The following is a 25,155-nucleotide window of genomic DNA, read 5'->3' as shown; positions in this document are numbered from 1 at the left end:
GCATGCAAATCCACACCACAATTTCAGAATATTTGTTTATGCAAACAGCATAACTTGCAATGACACATTTTGCATGTAGACAGCATATTCAGAATATCATTTCCAAATGCACACATTTGAAATTCCCTAATTATTCTGAATGTGCTCTGTATGCCAACAGTCAGTGACAAGGAACCATTGAACTGAACACTCCGTCTCATTTATTTAAAGTAAGTTATGCTGGCAACAATTTTAACCAGTTCCTAGATTTCTACCGACAGAGTGGAAACAAACATTAGCTGTCAAAAATATTATATGATTTGGCATGATAATAGAAATGTGAAACCTCAACTAATTGGCTTCTTTACTTGCTGATTGGCAGAGAATTTTGTTTTGTTACAACTAATCAGCCTTTTCCTTTCCTCATGCCTGGTAAATAACAGGGGCGCAATAGCTGCATTATCTGTTTGATTAAACAAACAGGGCTGTTATGTTGTTGAAATTTGAAATCCATTAGCACTCAGGCGAAACATACAGCTTACATCCGGGTTGACTTTATGAGCCAAAATTGATTTCTGCCAGTGGAAAAAAGGGGTCTTTCTTCCACATTATTTAAGTACCGTAGGTGCCATTTTCTCATTAGCACACATACACAGAAAAGGCGGATACTTAATGGAGCGTAAAATAAATGCTGTGTTTTTCTTTCCTCGATAAATGCAAGTTATAATTGAGATCCTGCTGCAGAAACTGACAGGATACCATAATGTCAATGTAATAATGGTAATGACTGTTGCTGTTATTGTTGCTATTAATACGTACACTCTTATTCTGCAAAATGTAAGCTTATTTAATACTGTTGAAATAAAAGGTCTGTGGTCCACAATGAATTGAGCAGGGCTCAGGCACACTATCCATAGAAATGGTGTTGCTTGATTTCATAAATATCTGGAGATTTTTTTAAATACAAGCTAACATCAATTTTATTTTTACTTTTATTTTGTCCACAAAGTCCCCTCTATTGGATAGAAAAAAATCACACTTCCATTTACTTGCCAATCGCGGAAATGACAAAGTGCAATGTGAGGCCGAGTTGATTATTCCTGTTTTGGAAGCTCTTTACAAAGAGAGAGAACAGAAAAAAGAGCTCAACTTGCTCCAAATTCCAGAACATTTTATAGAACAACCATACAGGACATAAAGGGGAGAATGCGTATCCAATAATTTTCTGTGTATTTGTGAGATATTTCAGTGGTGGCAGGGGTGACCCTGGAAACAGCATTGGACCTGCAAGATGCTGGGTGCTAATTGGATCAACACTGTTTCTAAATTTAAAAAACAGGCAGGAGGGAGGGAAAGAGAGAGAGGGAGTAAGAAACAGAGAGAGGGAAAGAAGAGTGTAAGAGAGGAGAGAGTAGGACGGACATAAAAACTATCCAGTTCTGGCTTCCTGCTGAGCTGATATGCCACCATGTATTCTGGCGGTGTAGCATTAAGGTTAGAGAACCAGTCTTGTAGCTATGAGGTTATGGGTTTGGTTCCCAGGTGACGACATACTACCGTTGTACCCCTGACCGTGATAGATGGGAGTGTAGTATAATGGCATATAACTCAAAAGTTTCAGGTTGGCTTTCTCACTGGGGGCTGCTTGAGCACGGTACTTTTCCTGAATTGCTTCAGCAAACATCCGGCTCTACAAATGGGCTGTATGTAAAAACTAATCTGTATACATATCTCTGGATAAGACTGTCTGCTAAATGCCATAGCATAATCTATCAGTAATAAATCTCTAGCTGGGAAGATTTATAACTGATAGAAGAAAATATGCTAATAAGCCAATAGAACATCTCCTGAGCAGTGAAATCATGATGCTCCTGTTATTTCACTATACTGGATCATTCTTTTTTATTGCTGATAGTTTTTATGAAAGAAAAAAAAAACTAGTCACTCACGGTGACCCCTGGTGGCCTTGGTGCTGTTAAGCAACCACTTATACTGCATATGGCAAGAAATGGCCCTACATGTATTTCAGACAAGAGTGTGCAGACAGGCCTGTAATGTTGTATTGATAGATTTCACTCACTGCTCAGAGAACTTTCAGAAATCACATTTTGATTTCCTGTATTAATATTCACAAGTATTAAAATGTGGAGTTTACTCTAACTGGGCTAAATGTCTTGATCTTTAGCACCCTAGCCTGCAGCCAAGAATGAAGTGTCATCTTCAGATTTTTTTTTGCACCAAATATCATTTTGCTTTTCTTCTGCTCGCTGCTTTCTTCCCTCAGTCTGAATGTCAATTTGTTCCCCTCCCTTTATGAGAATTAGTTGCTCCACACATCAACTTACTTCTGCATTTCTCATTGATTACTTGTCTACAGCAATACAAATCATTACTGGTAGAAAATGGGTTACTTTCAGGCGGGACTTGTGGGACAGTTCTTGTTCCCTTGAGCAAGGATCCAGAAAAATCCAGCAGTACAAATGGATTACAGAACATGTTAGTGTGCAGCTGTAAACTAGTCAGGATATGAAAATAAATAATGCACCAGCAGAGCCTCATCAAGAATATACAGGTATTTCATCTTGAGCCTAACTAAGTTTAAAAGCTCTATGGTATATTGGCTATTGATTAACCTGCAGCCAAGATGAATGGGCCACCTATAATATTGGATTATGTCTGATGAAATTGTTTTTTATAACTACATTTGGGGGAAAGCCAAGCATAGCACCTCTTTGCAAGTTTATAACGTCAGCGTTTGAAAGGACATATTTATTCACTTATTTGGAGATCTTTGTAATTGTTGCAGTTGTTCTGTTTGTGTGATTCGTCCTGACTGTAGTAATCACTTATCATAAGATCCATAATTAAATTAAATTTTCCTTATATACAAAACCTTAATGTAAATGTTTGTTTTTCCTCAATGGTTAGATAAGTGGTATTTTGTTATTTAGCTTTAAATGTTATTTAAATACATTTTCAGCTATTCTGGTGCACTGATCTTATACAATTTATATTTTTGGGTGCTGTTCTAATCTTGATAATCAGATCTGGAGCTAATTGTGTTTATCTATCATTTTATTATATGCCTTACACATATAGTTCTTTTCCATCCTGAGCGTCGGCACTGTAACCCATGGTAAATTAATCCTCTCAGACGTGTCATTAATGTCTCAGAGGATGCTCCACCAGTGGTAGCAATACAATCCTCAGTGCCATCTCACGATCCCACAGAAAGGACAATGAATCGCATGGTGTAAATTGAAGCGGATCTTCAGTAGCAGCTAATTATCAGGCGATAATATGGATAACCCATCGCCTTTCATAACCCCTCTCTTACCATATCCCATCTGTTGTCATAGCACAAGTAGATCAGGTCAAGTTCAATCACTGTTCTAAATCCAGATGTTGCTTGGCCAGCTAAACAACCTACTGTATGTAACCATAGCAAAAAAGTTTATATTTTCAGGGTGAATTGCCCCAAAAAATTAGCGACCCTTCTTATATTTTAATCTTTGGCAAATGACCATGCTATAAGCAGAATAGTCCACTCAAAGGTGGTTTGGATGGTTCTTCACCCCTACGTCATAAATTAAAACCTTTTAATGCATACCTCGTTGTGGATTATTCCTAAGAAATCACTGCCAGTTTAACCCGGGTTTACTTTTTTTATGACAGTGTTTACAGAAGTTTTATGGAAAGCACCCTGTGCATCAACATGTTCATATGTCAATGTGATTTAAATGTCAAAAAAACAAACCAACCAAACTGACCAGAATGGCAGAAAAATCATAACAGACAGAAAAATCATCTCTTTGACCTGTTTAACACCTGTATATATTGCCATCATAGCTGGGTACTCCCCACCCACTCATCCCAAGTTTTAAAATCTTTCCTCAGGCCACTTGGCCCACAAGAACATACATGAGAAATCCTTTCCCTACTACCAAACTCACCACAACATTATAACTATTTTATGACATTCTTACTTTTTAAAAATATATTGTGAGAACATGTGAGCAAGGAATGTGTACTGGGAATGCATGATTTAATCCCCACTCACTTATTATACAATCCTCAGTATGTCCTAAAGGAGGAAATTGATTGACAAAAATGTGAAGCAGACCCAAAAAGGCTCCATTCGACTATTCTACACAGGCTATACAGTTTCTTATGTGCAGACTTGTTTTTGCTTAATCTCACCTTTTAATTTACTAAGAGAACACAACACTGTGAGATTCTGCTGAGTTCGTCTCATGTTGTCGTTAACCTTCAAGGCTACTACTAACAAAACAGTCCATGAAATGACCTCGACCGGTCAAACAAAGCCATTGCCATTCTGCATGCAAGAGGCCACAGACTCACGGTGCATTTATATCGTAAAGCTGTGAGTCCACAGAGAGGACCATTATCTCACAGGACCAGCATTGTCATCAGTAGCCCCGGTAATCTTAAGTCATTATCGGCCGTACCCTGCTCCCATCGCTCAGCCGGCTCTCAAGGACGCTCCGGGGAGGGAGGAAACGTCAGAGTGGCAGATTGTGCACTGGGGTTTGACAGGGCTCTGAGACCTGCATGTTATGATTGACAGGGACAAGCATAGAATGATGGCCCTCCCACTCTTACTGCCCTGCATTACCCAGGCCATTATCTCTTTCCTGTGCTGGAATGGTGCGTGTTATCTGCACATGTTTTAAATGCTAACTCAGGTGAATCTCTTCACTCAGAATGAGAAATGCAGGGTTTCCAGTCGCAAGGTTGTGAACCAAGGGCTTTCTGGTCTCAAATCCACTTAAAATCCCTTACCTTTCCTCTCCACTCCTTCACCTCCAGTGTCTCTCCTCGTAGCTTTCAGCAATATCACCTTGTGTAGCTTATCAGTAGAGGCAGGAATAGAGGCTGTGACTGGTCACTTCCCCATAGGGAATGTATATGAGGGAGACAAATAGTACAGCCTTACTTGCCGGGCTAGCCAGCCAACAGTGACCTGCTAGCTGAGTAGCAATAACCCAGTATTTATTTTTCTGATAGTTAGCAATGGATTCATAGGATGAAGTAATTGAGGTCGATGGTGATTTGACAGAGGTGCTTGTTCCCATAGCACCTGCAGTGTCTGTTGAGGCAAGAGCTAGCACTAGTGCTGCTCAGACAGAGACCATTAAAATGTATTACCATATAATGGATAATTATTTATAATATCTAGAGTAGTGTTGTTTGTAAAATACAGCTTTAAAAAGAAATGGCCAGTTATTATATTTCATGATTAATGATGTGTCTAGGTTTATAACACAAGTTCTGTGCTTTGGGAGTACAACAATTGGAATGCCAGTTTCCATTAGGCTAGAAAATGGGCGTTTTCTCTCATTTACACAACTTGATTTTTGCCACTGGCTTTCTATCTGAATACAGACACAGCTGCAGATAATTGTGTTCACTGAACAGATATAGATCATTTCTGCATACCCTTGTTAGCGAGAATAGCCTTGCCCGTTTGGAAAGTGTGTCGCTGTCAAAAAAGAAAAGAAAAAGAAAAACTGTTAAATATATGAATATAGTCTGTCATGGTTTTGCGTGTTAACGCCATTTCTTTTACATTCTGCGTCATTCTTTTGTTTATTACGGCCATTGGTTTTTCTGCGCCTTTTCTTCAGTTATTACGGCCTTTTAGTTTTCTTCATTTCCTTGATTTAATTATACGCGTGCAAATCTCTTTTCACGATTTGCACCTGTTGGCGTTCTATTTAAACCCCCAGCAAACCGGTAAGCTTTGCTTTAGTGTCACTTGCGTTACATGAAAGCCGGTAACTTGGTCTGTTTGGTAAGCGGTATAGTGTATTGTTCAGTACTAGATCAGTTCCTCTTCTGCGTCCTTTGTATTACCCAAAGAGTTACTGCGGAACTGAACTTAGAGGTTATTGATTACAGTATTGAAGTATTGTTTTGTTCGTTTATTTTTCCCCTATCATTTTGTCTCTCACGAGACTTAGTGGTTATTCCGTCCACGTGGATAGCTTAAAGAATCCCTGCTCAGTCGCGTTTGGTCTCCGAAATTACCCACTCTCACAATAGTCACTTTTTTCTTGTCTTGCTTCAGTTTTGTAGTAGAAGTAATACTCAAACAACGGGAGCAAATTAGAACCAAAACGTCCCGTTTTCCATATTCTTTACACCACTGCGGTTCAAATGTCTGAATTAAAGCAATGTGCATTCGCATAGCACCACAACAAAGCAGGAAAAAGGGCAATTCTGTCTTGCCAAGATGTACATCCATAATGAAATGTATTTCTGTTGTGTGTGTTTCACGATCATATTCATTAGTACATCTGATATGATCAGTTTATAGATTCAGGATGCACTTAAACATGTGGCCATGTTTTTGAGGTTTTGTCTGAACTGTTTCCCTTAATTGGTTCCACACGAAATTGAATTGCTGGAATATATTCTCATTATGGTTGGAAAGCCATGATTTAATTGAGAATTAAAGACTGGCAATGAGTTGCATCTAATTTTGTTAAAAAGTACCAATAGATTCCTAAAGTAAACATACAGTAATATACTTTACGTAACCTGAAGTTGCATTATCAATGTAGTATATGCCTATGCACTGAGATGATGTAAAAGCTACTGCATGTATAACAACTTTAGACTAATATATGGAGACTTGGAAACACTTAGCAAATCACAATGCATAACACACTGTACAAGTATAAAGAAAGACTCAGTCACCAAGAGATGAAACAAGTGAGAAGGCACCATTTTAAATTACTTCTCTATAGATATGATTGTGATCACATGATCTGCTCGGGAATGACTTAAGCCTAAATGAGGAAAGGAACAAATGTTTGACTTAGCTTCATTTTCAAGCATGCAGGACTGCACTGACGCTCCTGACTCTGGCTTTAGACTTCAATGATACACACCTCATCAAGGGGGTGCAGATGTGATGCTCCAGCAGCTTGTCTGCCTGATCAGAATCAATAACGTGGCAGATCCAAAGAATTTAAAGGATAAACATTTCCATTCCTGTTTACGTTTGAAAAGGTACAGTATTTTAAGGGTACACACATTGGTGTGCCAGGCCAATTAACACTAAGGACATGCATTCATTTTCATGGAGTTCTGGAGACAGACTTCAATTGGGTGGCTCAGGCGGAGGGTTTGTTGTACTGTGCCTATAATTAGATGACTGTTTGTTTCTATTCTCAGAAATTCCAGTTGTCGTCCATCTTTTGTATTCTGTAGTAGTCACAAACCACTTTGGTTGAGAACAAGTGTATTGTTACATGATTCTGTGGAGCATGCCCTGTGTCAATCAGTTTCCTCAGACACTAATCATCTCCACAATCTATCATTGTTACAATATGATTTTTATTCTTTTATTTAAAAGTATACAGCATTTCTACATCATACCATTTCAGATTATATTTTGGGCTAATATTAGCTAGCACAAAATGAAGTTAAAAAGGTACAGTACATAAATAAATACACAAATAAAATATAGAAAATAATTCTGAAAAAATATAGCAGCATTTGTTTATGATAAATTGCCCGCATCTTTGGAAGCATGAGCCATACAGAAGGCAGGGCATGTCTGTAGGTCTCTAAGAGACTTTTGTGCAGACCTCTCTGTTTGTGTTCAGGCAGAATGGCCATGTAGAATCACCTGTCCATGACAGTCTGATGTCTGTCACATGGTTTAGGATGGGGGAGGGGTGAAGCACTGAGATATTGAACACCTAGAAAATACTGACCTGGATAGTCCTTAACTTTGAAAAATGTGTGCATTATTTTTTCCACAAGCATAGTTTGGCTGAGCAGAAATCAATTCTAAATTCACAAAATGAATGTGAGAAACTTGTGAAAAAGACAGAAACACTAATTTATTTTTAAGTTAAAGTTAAAATATTGACTGGATTCAGGCCAGCGTCTTAGATTGTGAATATGTACAAGCATGTGTACAGAGGACTAATTTACCCCCCTGGAGCAGCATTAAAAGCATAGCCTCTCCATGCTATTCCCATGTGTCACTCTGATCCACGTACACAGAAGGACGCAAATCCATACGCAGTTGAAGCCTTGCAGTACTTAGTAGTAAAAATGTTTAATTATTCCTCTTATACCAACAGTCTGTTCCCTATCTAGAATGCCAGTTACCACAAACTAAAATAAACTTAAAGATAAAACTCTTGTGCTATCAGAATGCTTGGACTTTGATTAGACATACATTTCATGCTTTTTCAATAATATGATCCTGAATCCCCCCCCCACTCATGGTGCTCAGGTGGTGACTTTGGATGAAGTGATGGACTGGCTATTAGCTTGTGCATTTGGATGTTAACATTAGGGGAGAGGGGAGGAAAGGATAAATCTGATTGGCCACCATTGATGTCCTGCACATTCGGAAAAGCTTTTTGCAGTTTGCACACGTGCATCTTAACTCTAATGTTCCGGCAGTTTGCAGTAACTGCATCCTGTGTGAACAGAGCCATAGTTGATTTTCCATGAAAGATGTTTTTACAACCTGAGAACTTATTTCTGGCACAGTTTCTTTAATAAATGCTATACTTAATCTGTCCTTTCAACAATTCTTACACAAAGCTTTCCTAATAGAAGATATTGGAGCTGCATTGTAAATTGGTTTAATTAATCACAGATGTGCATCCTGAGTAATTCTGTGCCCAGCTTGGGCCCCCTTTAAGATTTGTCTGGACATGTCACTGCTCCATGCTAATTTCACATGGTTTGCCCAAAGCAAGACAAAGTCTCCCTCCCTGTAAATCCATGCGATTTATTAACATAACTTCCTCCCCCTGAAATCCAGACAGATCAGCAGGGTGCACATCTACAGTATATCCTTCAGGTGTCCCGCCTTTTCTCTGTTGCTGTCTCTCTGTCTGAGACAAATAAGCACCATATGTTAGCAGCCAGATTCCAGGCTAATGGACAGGAGGTCAGACAGGTGAGCCATGGTAAAGAGTGCCCTTCAGTGTCTGGTCTCAGGGCCTGGGAGAGCGGATGTATGTGAGGGGGCACACAGCAAGAACTACTCAGGAGAAAGATAAATGTCTCCCCTTCCCCACGAACAGCAAGTAACATATACTGTTACACATAAACTCACAACCAATCTGACAGAAGTAATCAACCAACCCAATCAGCCTCTGTAGTTTGACAGTTCCGATCTGTCTTAACTGTCTGCACTTGAAACCCCGCTTTAGATCACTGTGCTTGTTGTAAACTCCCAACATCGTAAACACTGACATCATTCCTGCCATCTCTGCTAAGCCCAGCAGTATTTTCCATCAGACCAATCAGCACCAGACATCGTTTTACAGGTCCATCTTTAAACCTTTTATAGTCATATAAAGAGAAAATTGGTTTGGTATCTCTGTCATATACAGCCCCTATTCAAAGCCATTATAGAGCATCATTTTGGTAAAAGAATCAGTGTGCTGACACTTCAGCGCTCTTGTGATGCGCGGTAGCACTCTACTTGTGTCCGATGGTCAGACTCATGGCATTACTCGACTTTGAGCTGCAAGTGCGTTTAATGATTTGAGTTACTGCAGATTAATACTTCAAGAGTGCAACTCAATAAGTGGTTTGTTTGCGTATAATCTCAGACGTATCAAACATGGACTATCAAATATTTCAGCAGAAGAGCCCCTTTTTGGAGACTTTTCTGAAGGGGAAGGTTCCGCATCAATCTATGAAGGGGTTTATTGAAATCTGCATTCCAGAATCGGTGAATCAAATAAAAAGTATCATTCCAATTCCATTTACGGACGTTTTATTTTGTATTCGCCTTGGACAGATGCCTTTAACATATAAAGGTTTATGATGCGGCATCTGTTCCTGTTGTTAAAACGTACTTGTGTGCTCTTTTCAGATAACGAGGGGCCGTTTGTTCTCTCTTAAGTGAACATTCAAAATTGTTTGAAGAGACTGGCCTAAAGCACGGCAAAATCACTTCCCTGCTTGACTCAGTGGTGTAGCAAATGAATCCGAATAGAGTGCGCTGGTGTTGTTTAAACAGATTTAATCAATGGTGGCCAGATGTAACTGATTGATTTTGATCAAATGGGAGCAGGGAAAGTGCCTCTCTACCCTTGGCATGCAGTCAACGTTCCATAAGGCTATTGATTACTGATGTGCGCGCCTGGGCGCTGTGTGTTTTTCAGGTTTTTATTTTTATTTTCTTGCATTAGCTCACAACTGCTTCATGGCAGCTCGGTCCACTCGGTGCCGGTAAACAGCTGTGATCAGCAGAAATCTTGAATCTCTGGCAATAAAAGCTGATTCCATTTCTCCAATACCCAGTGGGATAAGACAGTGGGAGCCTAATTGCATTGACAGATGAATAAAGGCGGGGAACGCTGAGCTTTTTAAAGAAATATCTCGCTTGTTGTTTTCTCCTCGTGATAAATCATACAGCAGAGCCGCATGAGTCCGGGTGACAGGCGATTCCCACCGTGAAGTCTGCAGCCATCTGCTAAAATCCGCCTGCTGGCCAGTCTGCAGATGTCCGTTATTCATCAGTTACCCATGCATGGATAACGGCATAACAGCACGATCACAGGCGTGTAACTAAAGAGGAACCGCAGGATCATTAATGAGTAATGAGGCCATGTTTGGAGCACCCTAAGGATGCTAAAAGGTCCTGTGCTTTTTGGTTTTTAGTGTGGGCGGCTCTGAGTTAGATCTGTGTGGCACCATGAAGCCTATGGAGGCTGGCACTGGGGAGCCCATCCCCGTGACATCACGAGTAACCCCATGAAGGCACATCACCATTCTGACATCAGACCCCTAGTAGTGCAAGTGCATTTGTACGCAATGTTATGAATATGCTGTCCGCTCAGAGAAAAGGCTGTAGTCAAATGCAGTTTTAATGTTTAATTAACCAAGCACCCTGAAGAATTCTACCAAATGAATTTAAATTACTTTTGGATGCTATGATTACAATCTGACAGACAGTGAAATTAATTATTTCCTTTTAATTAGTTTGTTGCATCTCCTTCTGCTCTAACCTGTAGAGGACAGGATAATTACTGGCAGCCACCTGCCCCCCAACAGTCACAATGTAGTTCGGATTCAGTTTTACAGGGAGCTTATACAATTACACTTTTATATCATGAAAGAAATTCACAAACTAACCTAGATAACTTTATGAGCATATACACATACCGAAATGCAAACCTTTGGTGGAGGCTGCTCTTTAAATGGAATGAAATTATATTCAGAGAATACAGTAAGATACATCTGAGGTTCACAGAACATTAAATGTTCTATTTTTCACAAAGTCTTTTAGAGTGTCAGGACATTATTTGCAGCCAACCCTGCTTCTTTCCCTGACCTCCCACAGTTACACATGTTGGATAAGATGGCTAGCAAGCAGGCGATGGGACCTGTCTGCCTCAATAATTTAGAAAATGGAGAAAAGACCGTTACATAAAGTGTAAGATTAATTATTCAGGCTGTCATGCATTATTTACTTTTGGAGGGAAAAAATATTGTGACTTGATTGTTTTGATACAAACGGGACATAACGGCGTAGAATGTCAATGAATATTGTTCACATCTTTTTTAAGTCCCTTCCTTGAGGCTACAGATTGATCTTAGCCCACAGTTGAGCACACCACTGAGATTCAGACTTTTGTAAGCACAATAAAGTTTTGTTCATTGCAAGAGACGCATCACATTTAATTAATATGCATATGCAAGGAACACTTCCACATTTACAGGGCTTGCTGCTGTAACAGAAACATTAAACACAGAACGGTTCAATAAAGACAGTAGCATCACGTGACTGAAACAGACTGAAGCATCCAGTTATTGGCTCCCCAGAGTTTATTGGGTGATGGTTGGTCCTCAGCAATTCCTCTATTGAACCTGCTCCTACTTTTCCTCCCCTTGGTGAAATTCAACTGATGGCACTGAACTCTAGTTCTTGAATGACCCCTGTCAGCTTGTCTTTTTGCTTCGCTGTATCTGGGCAGCTTCGCTAGCTAGCACTCCTCTGAAATATGATCCCAAACCACAGGCTCTGTAGCCACACCCAGAGAGTGCCATGTACAGAAACATCCCTAATGCATTTTAGAATAACAAACACATGTAAAAAGGCATGAATTTGGCAAAAGTGCATGAAGACAGAGATTGCCAGTGCATCATGGATTGCCTTAGCATGGTTATTTTATAATATTTTCAAGGTAAAAATCCTACACAGTATGCCATTACATTTAGGGTTTTTCTTTTTTGTTTTTGAAAAATGTGAAGAGACTAAGAAGGACCTACTAATATGTACCAACTCAGGAAGAAATTGAAATTCAATGGGTGTATAACTGATTTTACATGAGTGAGTCTTAAAATTCTACATGATTACACTGAATGTTGAGTCCTTCCCACTAGTATCAGAGCACACCATCTTTTTGCATATTTGTTTATTCTTGCAAATGCCCCTCAAATTGCTATTTGCCAAATTATAGAATGTATTAGGCATTTTCATTGCTATATTATGCTGAGCTACTTTGAGACAGAAGGAGATTCAAAGAAAGTAATTTTTCACTTTGACACCATAAAACAAGCTTTTAATCCAGTGATATCAAACTGTCCTAATGTCATTACAACAGAGTTCAGCCGGTGGTAGCTAGAGGGAGTTCCAGACAGAAGAAAGGTAAGCGATTCTTGCACTGCTGATTAAATTATATAATCAGCCTTGTATATGAGTGATGGACAGTGTTTGAAATTTATCAAATAAATTGTGTCTCTGCCCTTGTATATCCCCATTAGGATTGATGTAAAACAATTCACCAAGGCACACTAGCCCTACACCAGTGACAATGGATTGTAAAGAGTTTCTTGTGTCAAACAAGAAGGTGTATAGACCACAAAATAACCTTTTGTTGTTATCTAAACAAAAATTGCTTGTTATTTTTTGGAATATTTAGTCTTTTTTTGTCCAAAAATGGAAATCACATTCATACAATCTGCATCTTTTCTGATGTGAAGTCAAATACAACTAAGAGGTCCCTCAGGCAGGAAAAAGAGAAATTATTCATGAGTTGAAAGTAAAAGCCAGAATTATGCTCCAAGCTCATGTGCTTATTGTTTGATTGTTAGTAACAGTAAAGAGAACTACTCAAAGAATATATTTAATTGTAGAACTCAACTGTGGGAGAGCAGTGGCAGTTTTCAGCTATACTGGGTAGTAGTTGAATATAGCCATTTCACAAATGTGTCACACCAGCACAGTGTCCTATCGGGGGGAAAGGGTAGTTGATAGGAATTAACATACCAGGGGTATGTCCGAACAGCTACGAAAGGCATGTGTCTTTATCATCAGTAACCCAATACTTGTGGGAGAGGAGATGAGTTGGTCAGAGAGCATGAGGTGAGGTTTAAGAAAAAACCCAGCCGTAGTAATTTATCATGTCCTGACTAGAGGCCTCGATCATAATTTCTTTTAAAGAATACACATTACTAATGACCTGCATTATGTGAGAGCCCAGCCTCCATCAATCTGCATATTTACTAAAAATGCATCATCACTGAGCTGGGAAATTGCAACACTATTTGGGCCCATTAGCCCCAGGTACATGGCACTGCCACTTGAACTGAAACTACTGTTCTGTTGATACTGTACCCTTCCTTACAAAAGACCATAGCAGATGAGGCATCCTGTAATGTGGATCATTCTGTGGGATGATTTATTGCATAGTTTTTAGTTAATGCTGAAGAGGTTTCATTTAGATTTTCTTCGGCTTGTCCACTTCAGGAAGCCGATGATGTGATCAAGTGTTAAATGACTGATTTTGCCTTGGTTGAGGCATTTGTCATCCGTTTTCCTGTGTCTGCTGTAGCAGCTGCTGCATCTCTTCAGGCAGGGGAAGGAGGCTGCAGGACTGATGGGACTGTGATTCAGGGAGGGGGGTTATCCTTCCATGAGGCATTTTAGCATGTACCAAAACACTTCCCCCGGAGTGTGTACTAAAGGTTTACTGTAAGCAGCTTTGAATCCGTGATACAGCATTTAAAAGTGTACTGCTATTTGTCACTGCCACTTTGGAACTGTGCACTAGACCTGGATCAATTAATCATTGATTAAACAGCTTTATTTTAAAATTTTGTTTTAATCTAAGGCTGTGTTGCTGCAGTGTTTATAACTCATTCTTTCGGGTTATGTACTGCTACAATCTGGCCTAGGTCTCTTCAACAACAACAAAAAAACTTCATCAGTATTGAGGAAAGGTTAATAACAAAATTGTAGTGAATGAACACAGACAGAATATAATGCCCTTAGCAGCATGTGAATCTTTGCACCATATTTTTAAAATGTAAGCCATAATGCCCCAGACAGTAGGATCCACCCATGTGTCTGACAATTCAGGAGCTCTTTTTTACAACACTGGTCTTGTGAGATTTCAACAGACAACAACAAACATGGGCCAGGCTGGGAAAGAGAAAAATAAACAGTATGCAACAAAAAGTAGATGCAGAGAAAAATTACTCAAAAGATATAAAAGGTCTGTTTAATCTTAAAATGCTGCTCACGGTTTCATGTGCAGTATGGTGGTTGAATAACTGTATATTTTGTTTTTCAAATGATTCTTTTAATTGCAGATTTCAGAAAATACAATTGTTGGCAGTTGGAGTTCAGCTGATAACTCAAAAGCATTCAGAATTTGCAAGACCTTTTCTCTAAGTGAAAAGGGTTCAGCAGGTCAGCGAGTTGAACACACAGCACACCGTGCAAGTTCTCATGCAATCAAGCAGGAGCCTTCCGAGTTGTTCCGAGAGTCCCTTTAAGATGACACGAAAAATCAGTGAGTCAGATAATCAACTACAACTTATGAAAGAATCATATTATAAATCAAAACATTTTTTGTTGTCATTTCCCACTCGTAAAGCATGCATTCATTCACTTTCCTCCCTTCTTTGCTTGTTTATTTGCTGTTGGAGCACACAGACTCTTCAAGGACTGCAGCACACTGCTTCCACTCTGATCTACGCTTCCCAAAGAAGCTGCCAAAGATTACCCATTACCTCCACAAAAACACACACAAGCTTATTTCATGGCCAAGTAGTGCATTATAAACCAGGATTTTAACGGAGGGCAATATATCCTTCGGTGGAATATTTTAGAAGAGCGGCGTCAGTTGTATTAGAAGTGATTGAAGTGTAATCTCTCAGGCAATTTGAAAAAACACACGGGGAGCCAGTTGTCTGCCAGGACCATGGGAGTCTAATAACACGGGTGATTGAGAGGGGAATTGTGATGGAAGGCAGGGTATTGCTGATGAAAGAGTGGAGATTTTGGATTGTTATTAGCTATGAAAGATGCCCTTGAACTGAACAGTTCATATACATTAAACAGCAAGTCAAACCAAAAGCTAGCAGGTGAGAGACACACTGGATTATTCAGTTATGTTAATCACTAGCATCACTGTACATTAATCACTGATGAACCAGATTGCTTTTAATCTCTTACCTTTACACATATAATCATATTCGCGTATCATATTCTTGCATGAGGAAAAGTTCTCTGGAATAATTTCCATCTCATTGTATTTTTTCACTCAGTGAAATACGTTTAAGTTTGACAGTGATGGATTCTCATAAATCTTACCACTTTTATTACCACCACTGAGATGAATAAGACGGTCATCTCCAGTATCTAACTTTATCACTATGTATCGTATTAAGGCTTTTTATATTTAGAGTACAAACATTTCAAATAGCTTTGTGGATGAAATTCAGTGCTGCTTTGGTGTCATTAGATATTAGGGACAATAAACAGCATACAAAAAAAGCTGTTAGGAAACCTTGTAAAATAATGATTAAAAAACATTTTTACAAAAACAGACATCATACAATTGTTTTATCATTGTCAAGGAGAAAAAGCAAAATGATTACGTGGGCAAGCTCTGGCTTTATGTGAACACTACACAGTTGCTTGACAGTTCAGATTAAACAATGTGCATGGGTAGCAGAGGCTCATTGTCAATTCAAGCTCAGTGTGATAACCTTTTTATATTTGTGGCAATACAAAATATTGATTGAGTGATTGATTGATTAATTGATTGGGAAGCCTATTTTCAATACATGGTTCCAGAAATAGCGGTAGTTGCAAAGGCAGTTCAATTTTTCCTGGGTTAGAGGTGCAAAATAACATCTTTCAAAATGATTGTGGGATTATGCAGAGCAGCACTGGATATTACAATAAATAGTCTATCTTTCTCTTCTTTAAACACACACTCCTGGCACTGGAAAATCTTGCTTCTGCAAATTTTGTGAGTTGCCTCAAAAACAATGATTGCACTTACCAGAGAGTCTACGTACACCCAGGATCATGTGGCAGACAGGAATTACAAAAAAAATCTTCTTGCTGTCAGGGGAAATTTTAATATCTATGACAGCTTAGGGAGTTAATACCTGGTTTGACTCAATAAGAAGAGAAGAACGTGTCAGACCCAGACATCACATGACTTAAGAGAGAGAAGATAACTTCTGTGTGAGCAACAACAGGAGCGCTGTCATAGTGGCCAAACTGAGCTAAATTCACACAGGTGAATAAAACGGGTATTCCTACTATTACTCCTGTGGGCTGGAGAAATATAAAATAAGAGAATCTGAGACTGCCGTGAGACAAGGTAGCACAGCAGGAGGAGATTCAATAGGAAAGATTCTCTTTCTTCACAAACCTCAAGAGAGTAAAAAAATCTGCACACAGGAATAATGCACCCTCTCAGAATGTTTCCTTTGAAAAATTAGAGATGGCAGTATAATAGCAGAGGAGTTGGAAATCGCTTGGCACGGATGGGTTCGGAGCAGCATTTTAGCTATTCCTTTTATGACACACTGTGGAGAGTATTTAGAGTGGACAGCTCTCAGCTGCTGCAGGCTGGTGGTGTCTACTGCCACATAATGGGAATATCAAGGACATCAATGTCCCTTTTGTGCCTGGATTATAAAATCCTCTAATTCAGCTTCAGTGTAAAATGGGCTTTTTGTGCTCAATAATTCACCTTAGCCAAATCAACTGAAACACAAACCAGTCATTTTTGACATTTTACATTTTCATTTTTTTTATCCAGTGTATGCAGGGAACCTTCATGAGAAAGACCTGAGGAGGTGTGGAAGGCAAAGCCAAAAGGACGATTCCAGAGGTGTCAGTGACTGTAGAGGGAGAATGCTGGTGGTAAACAATTCATCCCATGTTACACTGTAATGTTCTCTTTATTTAGTTGTACAGTATGAACTACTCATAACAGGCAGCCAGTCTCACCAAACTCCGTGAACTGATATGTATTTTTGACAGCTCTTGGCTGGGGACGCAGGACATTCCACTGGCCCTGGATTACGGAGGACACATATTTAAATTGTACCTGCCCTGAATGGGGAACTTCTGAAGTTAACCAAACCCGTTACTGTTTAGATTTTTATTTCTCTTGAAGTTTGGGGAAAAGTAAAGACTGAGAATGCAGTGTTTCATCACTTTTTGTTAGCTACTTTTTCTATACTTTACTTTTGTATGATGAGTATGATGTATAACAATATGTATGTTTCTTAACTTATGAAAGTGTCACCAAAAATCAAACACAAAAACACCATCTGAGTCCTTTGTGCTTGACTGAGGACAGCACAATGAGACCAGATTGTTCAATAAATCAGCTTAACCTGAAATCCGAGGAGACGAACATACACACGTGTTTGATCCATGAATGTTCCTCCCAGCCCAGCTGTTCACAGCCCCTGGTGGAGACTGTAATGTTTTCTCTCAGCACAACTCCCTGGACTCCAACGCCAATTCAATTTACTGAGAGCCAAACCTTTTTATGTGGACAACAAAATTAAATTACTGTACAAGACAACATGTCACAGTTAATGTTAGGGAGACAAATTTACCACATAAACACTGAACAGGTGTTTTATGGAGTAAGACGTAGCTAACATTGCCCATCAAAGATTTATTTTTTCCACAGTGAAACTATAAGGATGACCTCTCAAGTTAGCATACCTCTTTACATCAACCGAACAGCATTAATCTTCAGTGTGCTGGTATTTCACATTTTCCCCCTGACAAATACGGTTTTTGGATTTTTTAAACTGAAAATCGAAGTGTAGTCCATCCATCCATCATCTATACCCAATGTTGGGCAATGTTGAGTCTCCAACTAGTTTACCTGCATGTCTTTGGACTGTGAGAGGAAACCGGAGTACCCGGAGAAAACCCACACAGACATGGAGAGAACATGCAAACTCAACACAGGACATGCAAACTCCAGGCCGGATTCTAACCCAGGACATTTCTCGCTGTGAGGCAACAGTGCTACCCACTGCACCACCATGCTGTCCTTCTAAGAGTAGTATTGTGTTAATTCTGCTTATTGTCACAAACACGTTGAGCAGTGGGTATTGTAACTTATGACAAAAAGCAGTGCGCAATTTCAGGAGTCACTTATGCCTTCATTTTTGTCCATATGTGAGAGGCTAACCCCTTGTAAATGGTAATGGTAAATGGACTGCATTTATATAGCGCTTTTATCCAAAGCGCTTTACAATTGATGCCTCTCATTCGCCAGAGCAGTTAGGGGTTAGGTGTCTTGCTCAAGGACACTTCGACATGCCCAGGGCGGGGTTTGAACCGGCAACCCTCCGACTGCTAGACAATCGGTCTTACCTCCTGAGCTATGTCGCCCCTTGTATCAGTTGAAGTGTGCCATTGATCTGTGGAATTCACTGGTCCAATCCCCTCTAGGCAGCGCTTAAATTCAACACCAGGAACATACAGCTGGCTGAGCTGAGTAGGCATTTGTTTTGGACCAGCACTACATAACAGAGCACAGAAATAAACATAAATGTGTTGATACCAAAGGCATTGTATATTGCGCAAGGAGACTTCTAGCTTTGGGCAGAGGTAGACTGGCATAGTTCCACTTATCTTTAGGGGGGGTGGGGAGACAGGGGTTGGAAAAACTGATAAAACATTGACTCAATTTGCCTTTCACAAGCCTCATAAATAGCACTAATTCCCGAAGGCTTCTAAAAACAATCGAGCAGCCGGAGGTCCAGGTCATGTCAGACCCCGCCTCTGTACTGGGCTTCTGCCTCACTGCTTTGTGCGACAGTGATGAAGCTCCTCATAGCTTAATTGCAGAGCATCGGCTGTGACGTCAGGGAAATAAAGCAGAAGGGTGGAAACATTGATGGGCACTGCAGAGTGGCCTCACCCACGCATAAGAATTGGCTACAAAGCGACTAATTGCTCATTGAATTGAAGAGCGATCTTGTCAAGAGCGTAAATAGCCCAGTGTGACGGACCTACAGGAAGGACAGGGGAAATGGAGGTGTTTGTGTTCATGACTGACCTAACCATGAACCTGCTCAGAACATACAGGTGAAAATACAGGTTGCACAGACAAACAACCTACGAGAACAGAGGATCTTCTGAAGCGAACTCACAGACTCTCACACATAAAGTAAACAACTTGGTGATGGACGTTTTATTACATAAACAGCACAACACACAAACCATGTAGCTCCTGCTGTGCATCAATCTCTAAAGTGCATTTTCACATTTTTATATGCCAGCCCCCATTAGCCAATCAGAATGCAGCGTTTACTTGTGACTGCACTAATGGTTTACCTTTTTCAAAATATATCATAGGGTTAATTCACTACACACATATAATGGACATGCACATAATGGTCATGAACTGCTTTGCTGTGGTGGATGGGTGGCAGTGTTGGGAGCTGTGGTTTTGATTGTCCCCATGCTAATGATTTCGAAAGCAGAGAGATTCACAATAAAAGCCTATTGATCTATAAACAAATTTTTTTTTTAAAAAATGACAATCAATTCTAGCAGCGCGAATACTTCAATCCATCAAATAATATATGTTAAAAGATATGACACTTCTAGTGACTGATCACGGTGGACTGCAGTGTCACCCCAGCGTCTGGTCCTACACTGTACAGTGAAATAAGAGGATGCCTCATTCTGATTAGACTTTGCTGTGATGAGGTGATAATTACAACGGCTAAAGTCATCCCCATCTCTCATCCCACATTCCTTGCCATTTCCTCCATTCATTTTCATCAGTCGATGCTTCGCAAGCACAGTGTCATTATCGCACCCCATCAAAGGCTCGCTGATTACATGCCTTTCATCAGCATTCATCTCATCGCTACCAAGGACCAATTAAATATTTATAAAAGACAGGGGCTGTGTGCAGCTGAGCCAACCAGAACAGGCTCGAGCCTCCAAATTAATATGACTTCATGCCTCAAGTGGTTTCTATAACATGACCACCAAGCTGCACATTTAACCATACAGGCTGCAGACCCTTCTTATAGATTATATTTAGTGTGTTGTCACCGTTTTCTTACCTGAGGAATATTACGCAGTGCGGACCTTTACCAGGCTAAAGATAATGCATGTACATGCTTCTCATGAGCAGCAGAGCTTCCAATGTGGAGAACTGCCCACTGTGTGTGTACAGCTGAACACTAAGAGACTTTCAAATGAAGAGACTTGGATTGATCATTGTGCAGACCACACATTTTAAAATGCATATTACACGTGTTTGAGTGTAATTGAGTGTGGAAAGACAGAACTTCAGATTTTGAGCGGATGCAGCTGGAGGTTTGCTTTAAGTTTGAGGAGTGGAGTGCAGCATTTCATAGCCAACTAAGTATCTTTTCCTCTCACTGTTCTTTTTTTTCCCATCTGTTCCTTCTCCTGGTTTGGGATTTGGTTAGCTTTAGTGGAATGTGTTAGCAATGTTATTTGTCATGTACTTGAAATATCATGGTTCCCAGGGGGAGCAAAATATGTGACAGAATATTTTTTAATCTCTCTCGCACACACTCTCGCACACACACTCTCTCGCTCTCTTGCGCGCACACACTCTCTCGCTCTCTCGTGCACTCTCTCTCTCTCTCTCTCTCTCTCTCTCACGCACACACTCTCTCGCTCTCTCTCTCTCTCTCTCTCGCACACACACTCTCTCATTGCATACACATGCTTGTATACACACACTTATAGGACCAGAGGGCATAAAGATATATGTAAAAACATCATACGCAACAAATCACCCATATCGGCTATGCTCTGTAACACTTGCATGTCCTTTGTCTTCCATGCTTCCATCCTGCGTGATTTTAAAAAAAAGATTCTACTACAGACTTGCAGACTTCCCTTTAGAAGAGCTAGGCACATCATAAAAATGCAGCTCTCATTTAAATCCTTTAAACACTCTGCTACACACATAACATTAGCACTGCACAGTGAAACTACTTAATATATTCATGCCATTAGAATTTGATCTTGTGTCTGTAATTAGAACCGACAGCAGTATTATCACCTCGACATCTCTGAGTGCCTGAGCACTACATCATCAATCCATTATTAATTAGCACTGATAACATTGCTTTGTTCACATTTTTTGGTAAGAGATTGAAAATGGTAATGTGTCACATGACCACTATCTGTCTCCACATTTGTGTCAATTCAACCTATATTGTGTTTTTTGTACATGGAAATCTATGTCATAAATTGGAAGATGTAAAAAGCGTCTCTACATTTTCTAAGATAATTAATGTCACCCCCTCTAGGACCTAGGGTAACTTGCTCTATTCCTATGAGACAATATAGAGAGGTTGTTTGACCTGTTTAAAATGTTTGGCTACAGGATTTTGTTCATCCTCACATTTAATTGCACTTCAGTGTTCTGTAATACTTTCTTTTGGACAATGCTCAGTCTCTCTAATGAACAGTCCAAACTAAATGTATGCAGGTTTATAGGCTTGGAATTGGACGGTGGGATGATAGCTCTTGGCATGTGAAAGATTATTGGGATCTGTTGGTTTACTATATATCTTGGAAGAAAGGAGAGTACCTTCTTTGCTAACCGTAATATCTGAAAAATGAATTGTTTCAGTGTTATAGTTCATAAAGAGCTTTGAACCTTCATGTTATTATGTTTATGCAAAAATAATGAGTCAGACAATGAAGAACTTTTACAGTAGGTTTCAGGTCAAGATAGTCCAAATGTTTTATGTTCAACACTACATGACATCTCTAGTTGTAATGATGTGCTTTTATTATGTTAAATGAGCATACATATACTATATATGTATTATAGAACTATAAATGGGCAAGCAGTCATTTGAATATAAAAAATTAAGTATATGTATTCTACTATTATATCTGAGTACAAACAAGTACCAAATATGTGTTAAGTGTGTGGTATAGGTTTTGTTTATTGAAATTAACAAACTTATGCTACATAATGCATAAGTTTGTTATGCATTAACAGTTTAAGTGGTATGAACTGAAATCGAAACTTGACTCAACATAAAAAATATGTTAACCTCACAAGGCATAAGTATTTGTGTCAATTGAACATACAGTTTTCATGTTAATTTGACAGTGTGGAACATTTCAGTAGTGTATACACTAAGTTTTTGTGCCATGGGTGAATAGGGTTTACAGTGTGGTGGTGCAGTGAAATGAACACTGATAATGGCTCTAGCTGCTGATAACAGATGATTCATCAAATGATGGTGACTGACAGGGTCAGAGCCCTCCCCTCTTATTATCTTTTACTGTGCCAAGTTACATCCCCATAAGCTGTGAGTTTGCATACAAACTGCATAACCTTTAACACATCAAGGGACATGTAATGAATCATAATTTGTCTGCTTGGCTGATTTGACTTAATGACGACTAAATAACTTTCAGCAGACACAACTCCATGTTTTATTAAAGTCAATGGAGAAGCTGAGAAGCTTCAGCAAGCACTCAAATTCAGGAGATATTTATGTTACATTTGTAGAGCTGGGCACTCAGTTAAGGTGAAGGACATAACATGATAAAGTATTGCATCGTACTGAAGTGTCTCTGGAATCTGGAATCTTCTTTCACATGTCCAGGAAAATGCCTGTTTGTGCAATTCCACATCACCTCTATTGTATTACCATGTGTACTACATATGCTATTCATGTGACTTCCTGTAAAAGAGCTGTTCATTTCGAACAACCAGTTAAATCCAGGGCCCATACCACAACCTGTGGCAAGTCCCTTCCAAAATGCAGAAGATTCAGCCTGAGATTTCTATCTACAGTATATCTACAGTATATACATAGAGATCTATATATTAGCTCCAAGCCGAGTTGTAAACTGACGAATGTGTCTTTGGATCTGACAGGACTTTGGTGCTCCCTATGACATTTAATGTCAAATTGTGACAGGGAAATAAACTAGCCAAGTCAAAATGTTACTCTTATTTTAGTACACTAAAAAATATAATTCATGGTAATGGCAAATAGACCTTATTCCAAGTTAGTCAATGAAAACACAGATCTCAATCTATCCATACATTATCTATACCCGGTTATCCTTGTCAGGGTCACGGTGTGCGAGAGGCAGGAATACACACAGAACAGGTCACCAAACTATCACAGGGCACACAATCTCAATCTATATAGCCCCATATTCATGAAGATGTGTATTGTAATTATATTTTAGGAGTCAGCAATTTCTGAATGAGGGTTCCAGGCCTCAGACAGACACAGTTGAGCTGAATGCAGAAAAGCATAAGTCTGGGTCTCCCAGGATATCTGCCATTCTATCATGCACTCATCCATTTCAATGAATCATCCATGAAGGAAAAGCATTGGCTGTAACCGGTAAGCTTTGGGGATTTTCTGTGACAGACCGAAATTACATTTCCAGGATTTGCCTATGAACTCATGCAAGACATCTGCTGTTCTGAAGCATCTTTAGAACCCCACAAAAAATAAGCAGTAAGTATCTACATCCTTCTGGACAAATCATTGTGTGCAGTACTGTCAAATAATAGTAATAGACATTTTTTTTTAATCATCTTCAGCTTGGAGTAACTATAAATAAGCCTTGCATCAATATCAAACACTTGTTGAATAAATATCTGTTTTAAATGTTAAGTCCGGGTCCTTGAGGCCTACAGGGTCCAACGTTTTGTTCTTGACCAGCACTAGAACAGTCTGCTAAAACACCTCACTCCCTTCCAAATTGCAATGGTTGAGGCATCCACACACAGTCTCTGAGAGAGGGCAATGAACAGAACCGGACTGACAGAGCGCCAGCTCAGCATGAATAGAGAAGATATTATGGCAGATATGACAGCACAAAATCAATGGTGAGAGCGCAGAAGGCCAACAAGAGAGCCTGGACTTTATAAAAAAATCCCCTATTGAGTTTAAATGCAAAAATTGATCCTCATTTCAGTGTATTTTGATGTGACAGCGTTGTGAGTCCACCTTAGAAAAATTAATGCACTGTCATTCTTAAGCATGTTATTACATATTATAGTTCATATATACAAAAAGGTTTTTTTTTGTAGTTCATATATACAAAAAGTGTTTCATGCTACAGTTTGACTGCTGTAAAATGCAATCACGTGCTATTTTAGCAGTTGAGGAAACCGACACTAAGAACAAAGTCTGCACCCCCCACCCATACTGCTCTGTGAGCCAGAGAGACTAGTTTAAACCATAGGTTTAAACCCATTGCCTTTGAACAGAGGCCTAGGGTGTTTGAGCAGTGTGAATAGGACCCTCTAAACTGGCACTCAGTAATAGAGCTTTCCTATCCTTTCCCCTGCCAAAAGCACAGCCAAAAGAAACAACAATGTATGTGAATCACTGTGGCTTGATGGCACTTTCCACATATCATTCTCCCAATGTTGCCCTGACACCACAACAACACCATTATGTTGCCATAATATTGCAGCAACATGGTTTTATGCTGCCAAATTTTCGGGATAACAGGGAAAAAAAGATCATTAGACTCATTCATGGCTTCCAAACAGGAGATGGTAGAAAAGTGCAAAGGCGAGATGGGAGCCTCAGCAGTGCTGAATGGGAGAACAAGAGACTTTCCCTGCCCCTGTTCGTACTTATTAAGTCCCATTAGGATTGATTCGATTGCCCTTTCAGAAGAGTTCTACAGAATTTGTTGAGACAAGCAATTGATTTAATTGTCTTGGCAACAAACAGCCTACTTGATATGGCCATTGGGACTTAGCACTGTGTGCTTACCAGTAATCAGCCCCTTCAAGATGCTTCAAGTATACAGTAAGAACAAGTTAGGAGTATGCTGTGCTTTTATTGCCACAGTTTACCAAATGCTTTGTTACTTAC

At 39.6% G+C, this 25,155-nt stretch overlaps 1 long non-coding RNA gene across 1 annotated transcript; it reads left to right on the top strand.

Moving 5' to 3' along the window:
• Nucleotides 1–5,579: 5,579 nt before the first annotated feature.
• Nucleotides 5,580–17,718, top strand: LOC135235106 (uncharacterized). The gene is made up of 3 exons (XR_010324277.1): nucleotides 5,580–5,794; nucleotides 17,064–17,167; nucleotides 17,288–17,718. It is a non-coding gene; the product is annotated as an uncharacterized LOC135235106 (long non-coding RNA).
• Nucleotides 17,719–25,155: the final 7,437 nt, after the last annotated feature.

Source organism: Anguilla rostrata, chromosome 11 (genome assembly GCF_018555375.3).
Source record: "Anguilla rostrata isolate EN2019 chromosome 11, ASM1855537v3, whole genome shotgun sequence".
Lineage (NCBI taxonomy): Eukaryota > Metazoa > Chordata > Actinopteri > Anguilliformes > Anguillidae > Anguilla > Anguilla rostrata.
Note: the sequence above shows the minus strand (reverse complement) of the source record. Positions and strands in the feature narration are given on the sequence as shown.